Here is a 16,413-nt window from a genome sequence, read left to right as displayed (position 1 = left end):
GGCTATTTGGGAAAGTCGATTATAAGAAAGAAATTCGCTACTCTTTTAATCTTGCAAAAGACAAAAATATTTGATTCTTGGGTTTTCCTTAGCTGGGCTTCCATGTGCCAATTTAGGGAATTTGTCAATGAGAACTAGTCATTCGGAGCCGATTCAAAGAGATTGGGCCACCTGGGGCCGGTTCAATGAGATTAGGCCACCTAGGGTCGGTTCAAAGGGATTTTTTCTATTGATTGGGGTTCTTGAATTTGAATAATGGGATTGGAACCTTGAATTTGGATCTTTGAATCTTGAAATTTGGCTCCTAATTTGGAATTTTGAATTTTGGCTTTTGATTTGGAATCTTGCTCTTTGGCTTTTGATTTGGAATCTTGAATTTTACTTTTATGTGAAGAAATTTTATCTACCTCTTAATTTGATTTTCACTTTCCATTTTCATGTGATATAATTTTCATCTACCACACAAATTTGGACTTGAATTTCACCTTTCATTTATATCTACTAATTAAATTTGCTTTGCATTTCATCCTCCACTTGAATTTGATTTTCACCTTTCAATTTTAGGTGATGTAACTTTCATCTATCAATTAAATTTCAACTTCCACTTGAATTTGATTTTCACCTTCCCATTTTAGGTGATGTAACTTTTATCTATCAATTAAATTTCACCTTCCACTTGAAACCACAAGAAATTACTTTGAATTTTGCATTTTGTGGTAAGAATCTTTGAGTCGCACCTTGGAATTAGAATCTCAAATATTTTTTTTATTTTATTTTTTGAAAAAACAAATTTTTTAACCATGAAATGGTCCCCCTCCTGGTGATTTCCTATTCTGATTTTCTTGAGTTGGGAACGATCCGTGAGCGAGTGAGCTTGGGTTTTTGAATCTTTTTGAAGATTTAAATTTTTTTTCATTTCTTCAGGTTTCTTCAAATTTTTTCAAAGATCTTCAAGTTTTTCCTTGAAGATCTTCATAGTTCTTGAGGAGGGGGCCATTTGGAGAATTTGAAGTCTTCTCTGGCCTTTTTCTAAATTGTGAAAGTTCTTGGGGTTCCTTGTAATTTTTGGGAAATATGGTCGAGAAAAGAAAGAGAAGAAGCCGGGGAGAAATCTAGCGGGATGGCACAAAGAGCAGTGATGCATCCGCCCAGGGGGATGATAGTCCCATAGACTGGTATATTGGGTGGATGTTCCATAGGACCCGAGATCATATATGCAACTCAGTGTGGGGCACATGGGTAAGTCCTTGCATTTTCCCTTATTTATTCATTATTTTTGTGCATTTACTATTTTATTTATTATTATTATTATTTTATTTATTTATTTATTTTTGTTATTATTATTTTTTTATTTTAGAGGCACAATGAGGGAGTACCACCTACATTGGCCAGGTATGGTCATCCAAATGCGGTTAGGGACCGGTACCAGGTGCTCGTTCACAGGGTTAAGAGACTAGTGGATTCATCTTATCGGAGCCGATTAGCCTCGCTGGAGACCAAGACGTTTAGCTCAGCATTGGCAGGAGCTCTGATGGAGCGGTGTGACCGAGTACTCATTCCTTTCATCTCCCCACTGGTGAGATTACTATCACACCTCTGTGCTTTTATGCTTTGACGAGCATACCATTTTGGGGGAGGCCTCTATCCATTCCTGAGACTTTGACAACATAGGAATTTATAGACTTGACAGCTATTGATATCTAGGAGGATTAGACATATGTCCGTTTAAGTGTGATTAGTGCCCGTTGGAGGAGAATGGACTTGAGGGTGAACCTAGGTAATTTTGTTCATATAATCCACTCTTTCCTCCTATTAACTGTGGCACAGTATCTCTTCAGTTATCTTCGAGGTGGGGTGGACATTCACCTGGCTGCCCTCTTTTGGGACCTTAGGGATGTGGACTCTTGGGATTGGGGCGGGGCCACCTATGTATATCTTCTGCGGACCTTGGACCTACTATCATATGGATATCGGGGCCTTAAAGGAGCAGGCTATATTCTCCAAGTGACTTCACATTTTTCTTCTATTCTTCTCTCCTTTTTTTTTTATTGATTGCACCTCCTTATTTTGATCTTTTAATTCAGCCTTGGTGTTATGAACACCTAGAGATTATGGTCCCCTTGCTAAAAGATCCTCAAAGCTCACCCTTCCCAATAGCTACAAGGTGGGGAGATAGTCGGGTATTGAGGAATCAATACCGTCCTCTTAGGACCACTGCCCATTCTCTCCTTAGTGGACTTATAGAGGTAAGTCATGTTTGGTATCAAATTTCCTTTTACATTGTGTTGTACTTACCTCTTCCTAACTTTGCAGGTTAATTGGAGACCATTTCGGTACCTCAGATTTTCTGACCCTGATGAAGTTGCTTGGGCCAAGCACCAAATAGAAAATCGGGTGCTGTTTAGGGGTATTTGGGGCCATACTTGGTATTTAGGAGATCGTGTCACACCCCAGTGGTTCAATCCTACTGTGTGCTCCCCTCCTTGGCTTCCTCCATCTACTATACATCCTCCGGAACATATCCTTGTGGGTTAGGTTCAGAGATTGGCTGAAGGACTATGGGATGACTCCTTTTTAGATCAGGACAAGGATTATGGGGCCTTCCTTGAGAAGGAAATGGTCTGCACTCCTTTCGGTCCTAGAGGGCCACTAGTATGCTTCCCCTCTTGAGCATCCTTTACATATTTCAAATCCTTCTCTTTTTTCTTGATTGATGTTCTTTCAGTGGAGGACACGGCATGTGGACACCCGTCCCACTCAGTCACAAGCAGGTGCTATTGCCTCCTCCCAAGCTGGGTCTTCTACTATTGTGCATGGACCCCTCCGGATGGCCACCATTCCCTTCCGTGGTTTCCTTGGTTGGTCCTATCCCAACGCAACCCATCCTGGCATCCCTTAGCTCCTGGAGCACATACTAGATAGAGATGCTTCTATTAGAGTACCCATTCCATATAACTGTGTATGTATCCAAACACCTCTCATTTGATTGGTTCTTGACTTCTTTTTTTTTCTTTTTTCAGATATACTCTTCCTCAGGTGCCTCTGGAGGTTTATAATGAGGTCAGGAGAATGCACCATGGTATCTATGTGAGGTGGTGGTTGACAAGGTATCCTTTTTCTCTTAGCCTCATCCTTCTTCTTTGTCAATTCTTTTCTTGATCATTCTCTATGTTTCCTGGGAAAGGGAGAGCAATGGCTTAAGAAGGCAAGTCAACTCTTATCGACATGAGACTACTCGGCAGCAGATGCAGATTGAGGACCTCATAAGGAGACTGGCGAGTTCAGGATTAGCACCTTCCAGTTTTTTGACCTCCCACAAGGATGATGCCGAGTATGGTTCAGACGAGGATTTTGACTCCTAGACATTTGTTCCTACAGTTCCTGAGAACACAAACATATGTATATCTCTCTTTTTTTTCCTTTTTCCCTCCCCATGTTTGTTCATCATTTTTTTATTTTGGCATTTTATGAATGGAAACCTATATCTGGCACAAAGAAAATCTCCCCTTTGTTTAAATTTTTTTTTTTTTAGGCACAACTAAGTCCACAACTCAAGCCTTCATTAGAATAATCGGAATAGCATGAAAATCCAAATATCACCTCCTTTTACTACCAAATGAATTACATAAAAATAACTCCCCTACCATAAATAGGTTAGGTAAGTAACAATATAGGGAGACAGTTCACCAATTCCTTCGGGTCTTCTACTTTTAGTCCATATTGTTGGTTGATATAATTAGGCAAGTAAAAGGACATGTGAGTCAATCCCATCAACCTGACGTAGTTGCATCCAGGGGTCTTTATCAGAAATTCCTCTCGTGGCTTCCTCGGGCATTTCCATGTAATATCCTTTGTAGTTCTCCCTTGTAAGTATTCCTTCCAATCATTAATGAACTTGAATTCTGAGGCTTCCCTCCTTTCTCGGTAACAAAGCGCTCCGACTTGACATCAATTTAACGGCCCGATTAGCTTTGGTTTCTCAAGTAGCCAAAGTTGAAAAATAATGGGACTTCCATGATAATGATCAAGTCCAAATCTACAGCTATGGCTCATGTCATCATGTCCCTTGAATGTCTCTGCAAGGACCATAAGAATGATATCTCCTCCTTTCTTTAATTGCCTTACCACCTCTATTGGAGCACGTGGTGCACCACGTCTAGGAGTTCAGAGAATGTAGTGAGCTATCTTGCATAGTAGATAAGCATCCTGTGATCTTTGTTGATGGATTCCCCCCAGTGGTAGGTACTATGAGGGTAGTGGCCTGAAATGGACTTATACGTCGATTCCATCCTCTCTCCTCTCCTTCTCTTTCATGTGAGGGAGGGGTGTGTCATATGTACTTACCTTACAGTCCCCACACCACCGTATCGCCTCTTGGAGATATATGGAGGCCTATTTCGCAAGAGTGTAAAGTTCGTCATTCGAGACGGGGGTTGATGATGATCCAATATGGGGATCAAGATCATACAAAAGGGTTTAGAGTCGCCACCTAGGATTATGGCTTAGGACATAGGGGTGGGCCCAATTCTTGAAAAAAGGGCCCGAAAGTTGGTTTGGTCAAAAGATTTAGGGTAAGTGTCAAGTTACAAAATTGGGAAGGTGTTAGGCACCCAATCTGCCCGGTTAAACCGGTCTTTCTACTAGATGCTTAAGAAAAAATATTTTCCATAATTAATCCTATTCTACATGCATGGCTAAGTTATCACACATATATACATTGACTGAATTTAAATAACTATGTACACTAAAACAAAGTCTATATAAAGTCTACATTATGCTAATTCTGTTGAGAAATTATACATGAGCTTGACCCCTGTTTCAGATTAAGAGGGGTGGAATGCCTGGTTGATGCTAGTGCGGGCTTTCTTGTGGATTCTCCTTGCTTAAGGGAAGATGGTCTTGACCTCCAACTTCCTTTCTCGAGAGATGCTGACAGAGCTTCGGCTAGTGAAGGCTGTTTTGGGTTTCGGCTAAAGTGGTACTTAGATAGAGCTTTCGCTGGGGATAGGCTATTGGAGGTCTAGGTTGAGGTGGCACTTGGATAGAGCTTTCACTAGGGATAGGCCATCGGAGGGCTAGGCTGAGATGACACTCGGGCAGAGCTTTCGCTGGGGATAGGTTATCGGAAGGCTACGTTGAGGTGGCGCTCGGACAGAGCTTCCTCTAAGGATAGGCTATCAGAGGGCTAGGAGGTAATCTTTTCATAAAAATCTACCTCAAAGAAAGCAAAGGATTGAAGATTCCCAAAGGCCCGAAAACACTTCGGATCTTATGAAGATCTCTCAGTAGACTTGGAATCCTTAAGGGGGGAAGGGGAGGAGAGGGGGCAGAGCTTCACTACTATGGAGTATGGTGGGTAATGTGGGTGTGTTTGTTGTCTTCAAATCCAAAGGAGGGGGGTATTTGTAGAATTTTTTGACCAATAGGGAGGAGAGAGAAAATTTCTCAACCAATGGGGGTAAAAAGTAATTTTTCTCAACCAATAGGGTGAAAGTCAAAAAATTTTGGACCAATGGGGTGAAGGGTAATAAAAATAGCCAATGGGGTAAAATGTAATTTTTTTGGACCAATCATGGGAAAAGATTCCTTTTTGGGGCAGTGTAGGGTAATAAAAAATAGCCAATACAGTGTATTGTACGCTAACAGGGTTGTGTAGGGTACATAAGCGGGTGAAGAGGGAACTCCTTCTTCGATTTGACTACCAAAAAGGGATTTTGATCATTGACGGGAGTGGCAGAGGCTTCGACAGGGGTGCTGGAACTCTAGCACAGGTGCTAAGGCTTCAGCATAGTCACTGGGGCTCTAGCACAGCCACTGAAGCTCCAGCACAATAGCTGGGGCTCTAGCACAGCCGCTGGAGCTCCAGAATATCCGCTGGGGCTCCAACATAGCCGCAGGAGCTCCAGTACAGGTGTTGGGACTCTGATAGTAGGGCTGGGTTACTGCATGGGTGCGAGAATGTGTGGGAATGGGCCAGGAATGTGCAAGACTTGATCGGGAATGTGTGGGACTCAAATCAGGAATGCATGGAACTCAACTGGGAATGCATGGGGCTTGATCAGGAATACATGGGGCTTGGTTATGTGCACGCAAGGCTTGGTTGCATGCATATGAAGCTTGGTGGTGGGCATCCAAAGCTTGATTACGTGCATGCAGGGCTTAGTTGCATGCACGAGGGGCTTGGTGGTGGGCACTCAAGGCAATGCATGGGTGCTCACATGGGTGGGGTCTGGGCACTCAAGCAAGGCATGGGTGTTCACATGAGCAGGGATTGGGCACTTAAAGTGTGATTTTCGGGATTGATTATGGGAGAGCCATTGGTTTGATTTTGACGTACCATATATCATTGGAATCATAATTCTGAGTACTATGCATCTATGTGGTCACTTTGACCGGATTCCTTCGCATATAAAATGTTATAATTGGACCCTTCTCTCTCTTACGGGTTCTCTAGGAATTTTAGGTGAGTGTGGAATACTCCTGGGAATAGCTACCTCAGTCAGTTATCATCTCTGTCGATTGGAAATGAAAGTTACGTCCAAGATCTGTATGTCATCATAGCCGGGGGACGGTGACAAAATTAGGTGTCTACAGAATACCCCTATTTAGCTGAGGCCTATGCCTATAGCCAAACGACAAAGAAAAGAACTACCACATTTTGTCACTCGGAGCATGTACTGCCATCATCTTGCTCATTAATGATGGAGTTAAAATGCAACAGGTAATATCTCTTGACTACTTTAAAGTTGAGGGCTTACCTGGGCTGCTGATGGTAGGAAAGAAATTTGAGCCCTCCCTACAAAAAATGTCAGTATATGAAGAATGTTCTTCCTAGGCTAGACTTCCATCTACCAGTCCTAGGGATGATTTATCATTTGCAGAGATTTGAGCCTTCCCTACAGAAGATGTTAGTACATGAAAAAATGTTCTTCCTAGGCTGAACTTCCATCCGCCAATCCTAGGGATTGATCCATCATTTGCAGAGATTTGAGTCCTCCTTGCAAAAGATGTTAGCTCATGAAAAATGTTCTTCCTAGGTTGGACTTCCATCCACTAGTCCTAGGGACTGATCCATCATTTGCAGAGATTTAAGCCCTCCTTGCAGAAGATGTTAGTACATGAAAAATCTTCTTCCTAGGCTAGACTTCCATCCGCCAATCCTAGGGATTCATCATTTGTAGAGATTTAAGCCCTCCCTACAAAATCTGTTAGTATCTGAAAAGGGTCCTTCCTAGGCCGACTTCCATCTGCTAGTCCTAGGGATTGTGTCTATGAGATCGGGGCACTTGGAGCTGATTCAAAGAGATTAGGCCACCTGGGGCCAAGTCAATGAGACTAGGCTACCTGGGGCTAGGTCAATGTAGTTGGGTTGGGTCAATAAAATTGGGCCACCTAGGGCCCGGTCAATGAAAATGTGCCACCTAGGGCCAGGTCAATGAAATTAGGCCACCTGGGGCCGGGTCAATGAGATTGGGCCACCTAGGGCTGGGTCAATGAATTTGGGCCACCTTGAATTTAAGTTCTTGAATCATGAAATTTGGTTCTTGATTTAAAATCTTGAATTTTAGAATTGGAATTTGAATTTTAACTTCTTAATTTGGCATTTTGATTTGAAATCTTGATTTTTGCTTTTTTATTCAAACTTTGGTGCTCGATTTGGAATCTTTGTGTGGTAATTTCCATCTACCTCACCAATTTTGACTTTTCATTTACCAATTCCACTTTCATGTGTTTTCATCTACCAAGTAGATTTTACTTGCCATGTGATCCCAATTTTACCCATCATGAGGAATTATTTTGAATTTCTCTTTTTGTTAGTGAGAACTTTTAAATTACACCTTGGAATTAGAATCTTTTTTTTTTTTGGTGGAGGATGAATTTTTTAACCATAAAATGGTCCCCCCACCTCCTGTTCACTCATTGTTCTTAGTTTACTGAGTTTGGAATGATTTGTGAGTAGGTGAACACGGGTTTTGAATTTCTTCAAAGATTCAAAGTTTTTCACATTTTTTCAAGTTTTCTTTGAGTTTTCCTTTGAAGTTCTTCATAGTTCTTGAGGAGGAGGCCATTTGGAGAATTTGAAGTCTTTCCAGGCCTCTCTGTAAATTGGGAAGCTTTCTAGGGTTCTTTACAATTTGTGAAACTTCTTGAGGTTCTTTGCAAATTGTGAAACTTCTTGGGGTTCTTTACAAATTATGGGAAGTAAGTTTGACAGAAGAAAGAGGAGGACTCTGGGAGAGATTTGGCAGGGTATCGGAGAGAGACGCAGTACATCCTCTCAAGGGGATGATAGTCCTGCTGACTGGTATACCAGGCGAAAACTTTCTAGGTCTCAGCACCACATTTGTAACGTAGCGTGGGGCAAATGGGTAAGTCTTTCCCTTTCCTTTTATTTTTGCATTTTTTGTTCATTTTTTCATTTATTTATTTTTTTTTCATTTTTTCATTCATTTTTGCATTTGTTTATTTTTTTTCATTTTTTGCATTTATTTCATCATCATTTTTATTTTATTTTATTTTAGGAACATAGTGATGGAACACCCCCCACAGTAGCTAGATATGGCCACCCCAATGCAGTTCGGGGGTGGTATGAGATGCTCCCTCATAGAGTCCAGGGACAAATAAATTCTACCTACCTATGTAGCCTGGCTTTACCAGAGACGAGGAAATTCAACTCGGTAGTGACAGGAGCTTTGGTGGAGAGGTGGTGGCCGAACACCCATTCCTTTCACCTTCCCACTCGTGAAATCATGATTACTACTTTATGCTTTTATACCTTGATTGGCATACCCTTCGGGGGGAGGCCTCTTTTGCATCCTAAGACATTGTTAGCATAGGAGTTCCTAGAGCCAACGGGCATTGAGATTTCGGGCGACGATACACATATCCGCCTTGGTGTGATTACTACCCGTTGGATGACGAGGGACTTGAGAGTAAATCTGAGTAACCTTGCACAGGTTGTTATACCTAAACCCTAAAACTTCCTATTTAATGTTCAGGTGCGACGCTGGAGGACACCAGTACCAGTGAGCACTGGGTTGCATCCGTCTTTGATCGAGGAAGGAAGGGCGACCCCACTTGCACCTGCTACCCATGCTTAAGTAATTGGAAGGGATTCCGGACCCGAAGGGAAAGGTTAGTTGAACCTCACACACAATAGAAACCTAGGAGAAGGCCCCACTCAAACAGAGGAGAAATCACCATACAAAGTGACCAGTTCAGCCTTCACCGGCTGATGGTCACCAGTGGATGGAGCATCCACCGGTGAACACCCTCCGATGAGAATACTAGCCGAAAATGGGTTAATTTGCCATGGGACCCGGATCTTCGTACCCATGCACATCAAACCACCCCCAATAGTTGGTACAACCTATTGGGGAATAGATTAATGTATCTGGACACCCTAAGGTGGGCCCATTAGTGCCGAATAACGGAATAACTCGGTATTGGGTAAAAACCCACTATTTCCCCAAACAACCCTTAGTGGGACTTAAGTGGCTATAAATAGGGCTCTTACCATACATTTCTTCTCCTACCAAAATAGAAAGAAGGAAAGGGACAAAGAAGAAGAAGAAGAAGAAGAAGGAGAAGGAGAGGAAGGAAGGAGGAAGGCTAGGGCTCCATTCTTGAGGTAAGCCCATATGCTCATCTCTCCACACACACACACAAATCTCTATCGATCTCTCTCTCTCTCCTTCCCATTTCACTCTTTATTTGGAGTAATGGAGACCCAACCAAATTTCACCTACCCAACCATTAATACTACATAATGGGAGAGGGAAATTAGAGTAAGAGACCTACATTGGCAAGGTTATTCACTCAACCTTGGGTCTAAGGACAAATCCCTATGAAATCCCTACCCAAAACCGTAGGATTTGGGAATTTGAACAAATCCTCTATGACCTAACACCCTAACCTAATCCTAAGTTGGGGAAAATGAAATTAAACCTAGGTATGGTGTGTGAGAGTGATCTCATGAGCCATTAATGACCATTCCATGAGATCAACCTATGTCTTCCCCAATGTATCCTAACCTAGACTTGTGTATTGAGGAAATTGGGTGTATCTTGAAATCCTATGTTGATCCACTCACTAATTTCACTAAACCTAAGCTAAGTGAAGTGTGTGAGGATACCCTACATTAAAAACCAACCCTAAAATCACAAAACCCAATTTGTAAACTATACAAAAGAAGGAGAAAGGGGAATGGAGTTGGGAAATGACACCCCACTGAAAAATACGAATTTCCACCACCATACATAGGGGCCACAGGGCCAATAAGGCTGATCTGGGAAAGAAAATCCCAATTTTACCTTCACTGGCTGATGGTCACCGTCCAACCAGTGAAGGCAGGAACCATCCACCAGTGAAAATATTACAGGATGTGCATTCCGTTCGGATTCATCCACCGATGAGCATCCACCGGTGAACTATTTTAAAGTTAATTTTTAATTCTTTTAATTGGGCACGAGTCTTAGTGTCCCACTCCTCTATGAATAACCGAATAACCTAAAAACACTATGTATCCTAGGAGTGGAACCGAGAAGTGATGGGGACACGCAACACAAAACCATCAACTATCTACCACCATCTAGAACATGAGGTGAGGGGATTTTGTGTGTTTTTATGGAATTCTTGCTTCATAATGCATATGTGAATGAATTTTATCATTTTTACTATTATTATATTATTCCTTATATATGGTGTTGATGTGGCATGAGAATGTGGATTATGATTGTGCATGTGTTCGTGTGTGTGTGACTGGGGTGCAGGGTGGCCAACGGTTGGTGCCGATGGCATTGCATGCTCAGGGTGTGTGTGTGTGTGTGACTGGGGTGTAGGGTGGCCAACGGTTGGTGCCAGTGGCACTGCATGCTCAGGGTGAGTGTGTGTGTGACTGGGGTGTAGGGTGGGCAATGGTTGGTGTCGGAGGCACTGCATGCTCAAGGTGTGTGTGAGTGTGATTGAATTGTGTTGTGGCATATTAGAATGCATTGGGCTAGGATAACCACCCTGGTGCTATAACCCTTGCCAGTAGGGGTTTACGTATTGGCTAATCTCCTCGTTGGACGGTCCATGGTTGGGGATGATTTTCGGTGATTGGGGTGCAAAGATGCCAGCGTTGTGACAAACCTTCAAGTAATGTTTGATTCGGTGACGGGTATACCCTACATGCGATGTTGGATTTGATGTAGTGGTATCATGGGAGGGTTATTAATAGGGGTTTACCGGGTAACGATGTGGTTCCAGAACCGGCACGCTCCTGACTCGCAACTAGCTAGTATCCCTGGGGACTAATAACATACATTCATGACTGGGGATAACACCTACGTTGCAGTAGCACTTATACTCCCTTTGGACTTAGAAATTGTTGCTTAAAATTGCTTGATAATAAATGGATCATGTTATTGCACTCATATAATTGCATTCATATTGATGTGGTCCGGCATGAATATTCATACTATTGCATTTTCTTGGATTGTCATGATTGCTTGTGTGTGTTACCCTCACTGGGCTTCGTGGAAGCTCACCCCCTATTTTTGCCCCTTTTTAGATGTTGATTCAGGAATTCCTTTGGAAACGGTAATTGAGGTCCCGGCTCTCTACGGAGGTGACCTCTGGGATGAGGAGCTGGTTGTACACGAGGATGGATGCTTGTGCGATGATTGTGTATTTGGAGCACTTTGAGGTTGGGAGTATCATCTTCTATTTTTGATTCTTTTTGTACTTAATAGATGTAGCCCTATGGGGGCGTAACTGTAATTATGATTAAGATGTGAAAACATTCTTTTGAGTAAATATGGTAAATATCAATAGAAATCACCAGTTGATATATATTTTGTTTATATTATAAGTATGTGATTTTAGAATTCATTTCATAATCTTATGAACTTAAAGTACTGCATCGTGGATCCTGGATGGATGGTGGACATGTGTGCGTGTCCATGTCTCCAGCCTTCAGGTGAGTGGACGCGGGGTGTGACAACGAGTGGTATCAGAGCGCGATACTCTGCTTTAAGTCATAAACTTATGAAATGTTAGGGCTACTGGAGATTAGGTTATAAATAAAAGCTTAAAGATAAGTGCATAAATCATAGTTCACTTATAGGAGACAAGTTGAAGATAGAAGCCGATAACACTGATAATTTCATTAATAACAAATTCAGCTTACAACTTTGAGAGAGGAGAATACAAGACTTAACTAGGAGCAAATTACATAGACGATAACTACCTGCTGAATAACTCTCAAGTTAATAATACTAATGGCACAAATAAAACATAATAGGATCACAATCCTAAGAACAAGATTGAAAGATAGGAGGACCTAGGAAAAACTACTGCTGGGGTGGATCACTGGGTGGTACCGAAGAAATAAGAGTAGTATCTGCTAGCCCAAAGTAAGTATCCCACCTATGGGAGCATACCTCCAGATGACTGACCCTATCATCAATGTTGTCCAGACGTGTATTTAGACCCCAAAAACCTGTTTCCATAGCCTGCATCACCCAATCCCAACCTACTGCATCACTTGGTGCGGTCGAAGAAGCACCACCGGCATATTGAGATGAAGTGTATGGAGGAGGTGGGGTAGTTACCCTATGGCCTTGACACAATGAAGGTCCATCATCTTCACTATCCTCCCCATCTTCCTCTCTCTCCTTGGCCTCCTCGTCGTTTTCCATATCCATATCTTGGTCACCTCCTATAGGGACCATTACCAACACCCCCTCAGCATCACTACCATCATTAGGGTCAACCTTCATCTTCACTAAGGAGTGTAAATCGAAAGGATACCTCTTGGCTCCATCTGTAGGCTCGTCAGCATAGGGGACCCCAAAGTGTACAAAAATACTAGTAAGGAGATTTTCGTAAAGTAAATTTCCATCCTTTGGGTACTTGGCCCGATATACCATATGCCGCATCAATAGGTATGGGAGGTTGATCTGGAGACCCACATACAAGCACAGGGTAACATAGGCCTAGAGAAGAGAAAATTCATTCAAATGACCTCTAGCTGGTAATATGTTTAACTGAACTACCCTACAAAGCACCTTGGGCATGGTCCTGAAGCGACTGAACCTAGCCCATCCACTAGTGGTTCCAGTCAACTGCCGACACATCTCATTTAAACTATCTTGGGGTAGGAAGACTCCCCTTTTAGTCTTGGGAGCACAATATACACTCTCCCCGGCGCTTGAAATCCCAGTAATAGCACCAAACTCGACTGTGTTGAAGGAGAGGTCTACTCCCATAACTCGGCTCGTGAGACGATAATCATTCTCCCCTACTTCCTTGCCCCTCATATTGTAAAAGAACATTTGGACCAAGCGAGGATAACATCTATCCCCTGGGTCTAACAACTATGACCAACCCAATGCCTGGAACCGGCTCGCTATACCAAAGGAAGGCATCTGACCAGGCAGTATTACCTTCCCAGAATCCACAAGTTTACTTCCAAACACCCCCATTTCTGTGCACTCTCCGCAGAGCTAAACCAAAATCTGTCAAAGTTAGGTTCTGGAGGAGCTGGAATCTACCTCGTAGCATTTCGACTACGTGTGCCTCTTCTAGAACTCATGACCTGCATACAAACACAACAAATATTCATATCCAACTAAGTGTATACAAAAGGAAAGGAACATTTGGAAAGAATGCAAGAAATTTCACATAAATCACTAGTTAGGGTTTCACAGAGAAGAAAATTTGGGGAAAATGAAAAATCTAGCAAAAATGGGAGGAAAACCTTACCTCTTGCGCGAAATGTGGCATGGACTGGCAGCAAAAATCACTGGATGATGTTCTTCCAACCTTGGGAGAGCTCTCCGGTCGTTCTTGGCAAGAAAAGGAAGAGGTTATGGTGAAAATGGGAGTTCTCGGCCAGCCCTTTTAAAAGACAGTAAAAGTGTTCACCGGCTGGCCCGTGAAACAATTACCATCCACCAGTGAGCATCCATCGGTGAACACTTTAAGTGATTTTCAGACCTTGCGGATCCATCCACCGGTGAACTCACCGACGGATGATCATCCACCGGTGAACTCGCCGACGGATGATCATCCACCGGTGAACTCGCCGACGGATGATCATCCACCGGTGAACTCGCCGGCGGATGATCATCCACCGGTGAACTCGCCGGCGGATGATCATCCACCGGTGAACTCCTGGCGGATGATCATCCACCGGTGAACTCACCAGTGGATGATCATCCATCGGTAAGAATCCACCAGTGAAGGTAAAATGGTGAGAAATTATTTTCTTTTCTTTATATGTGTGGGTCCATTTTACATATTTTCCTTCCCTCAATGGGTGGATACGGAGGATGTGGGTGTCTGAACCTAGTACATATAAAAACTTGATATATGCATGCTTAGCTGTACTAAGTTGCCTATGTTACCTCTTATACAGGTAGGTTCAAATGGCTCCTAGAAAATCACGAACACAAGTGGGACGACCACACCATACTATGACATCTGCTATGGGTCGGCCATCGACTTTGGAACCAAGTAGAGAAGAGGTGCCCGATACCACAGCACAGGCAGTCCCTCCTGCTCCACCTATACTTTCTACCCAGGATGTAGTGTCAATTAAGGGCAATAGGTTGCAAGGACTGCAACAACAACAAAATGTGATGATGCAAGGGTTGCAACAACAGCAATTGGAGTTTATGATGGGTCTAAATGCACAGATCAATGCTGTGTTTCAGACTCGGGGGGCACAGGATGTTCCACCGCAGACACAGCTAGTACCTAACGTTGCTCCTACAACTATTCCCCAGGCACAGCAAGTCCCAGCACCAATGGCTCACCACACAACCCACCCAGAGGGCTCCAATGTATAATATGCCCCACGACCTGATGTACCACTAACACAGGGGCAAATGACGCCATAAAGCCAAGTCATACTGCCTATACCTATGGACAATGTGAAAGTGATGGAAACATTCAAGAAGTTTAGGCCTCCCTACTTTGGTGGGATTGTGCAGGATCCTTTGGCACCCACCAAATGGGTAGAGGGAATGAAAAAGGTATTTAAGGCAATGACCCTCACTGAAGAACAGAAACTGATGTGTGCTGATACCAACTACAAAATGAGGCAAATGCATGGTGGAAGTCCACTGAACCCATCCTAGTGGCCCTACAGCCTAACCTCACATGGGAACACTTTAAAGTGGCGTTCTACAACAACTACTTCCCAGATAGTAAGAGGGAGAGGAAGGAAACAGAGTTCATAGAGTTGAAACAAGGGTCCAACTCTGTATTGGAATATCAACAAGATTTTGAGAGGTTGTTCTTCTTTGCACCTGAGCATTTGAATGGGGATCAGGCAAAGGCGAAGAGATTTGAGAAAGTGTTAAGACCCACTATAGGGGCTATGTGAGTGACTCAGTACCTCCACAGTTATGCCCAGGTGGTTCAGGCTACCAAATCTATTGAGGATAAACAAAGAGAGAACTATCATGCCATCCAAGGGAAGAGGACAGTAGCACCTAGCAGTTTTGGTAAGGGGACATATTCTAGTGCAGCCTCAGGTCAGCATAGAAGACTAGAAATACAATAAGCACCACCACCACCTAGACCCATGGTAGCACAGTCTCAGACGGTCCCCTTAAGGTGTTTTGTCTGTCAGTAAACGGGTCACTTTGTAAAGAATTGCTTACAGAGGAGACCGGGTAACCCCTATATAGGACCAACCAGATCAGTGCAGCCATTATCCGCCACCCATCCGGTTCAAGCACCACAGGGAGCTAGACTATAAGGGAAAGTGTTTGCACTGACTACTAAGGAAGCAGAGGCATCACCTAGAGTGGTCATAGGTACCTTATTGATATCGATGACCCCTGCATATGTTTTGTTTGATACTAGTGCATCACATTCATTTGTATCCCCCACTTTTGCCGCTAAGATGAATATCAAGCCAAAAATGTTAACACACAAGTTAGTAGTTAGCACACCAACTGGGAGTGAGGTAGGATTAGAGGAGATTTATGAGTCGTGTCCTATTCAAGTCTGTGGATGGGACATGATTGCCCATTTGATTAAATTAGAGATGCGTGACTTCGATGTTATCTTAGGTATGGATTGGTTATCCACCTATAGGGCATGTGTTTTATGTGCTCAGAAGAAAATTGTATTCAAACTTTGACAAGGAGGTGAGTTTGTTTACAAAGGGAGAAAAGTCAAAATGTCCAAGAGACTAGTGATATCTACACTTGAAGTGAGAAGATTACAAGAGCAAGGATGTGAGGCTTGTTTGGCATCTGTGATTGACACAGCTAAGGAAAGCAAGTCGGTAGAGGAAATAGAAGTAGTGGAAGAATTCTCAGACATCTTTCTTGACGACTTACCTGGACTACCCCTAGACCGAGAGACTGAATTCACTATTGATCTGATCCCTGGGGCAGCACCTATATCAAA

This window comes from Macadamia integrifolia, unplaced genomic scaffold (genome assembly GCF_013358625.1).
Source record: "Macadamia integrifolia cultivar HAES 741 unplaced genomic scaffold, SCU_Mint_v3 scaffold705, whole genome shotgun sequence".
NCBI lineage: Eukaryota > Viridiplantae > Streptophyta > Magnoliopsida > Proteales > Proteaceae > Macadamia > Macadamia integrifolia.
The sequence above is the reverse complement of the archived record's forward strand: the minus strand, read 5'-3'. Positions refer to the sequence as shown.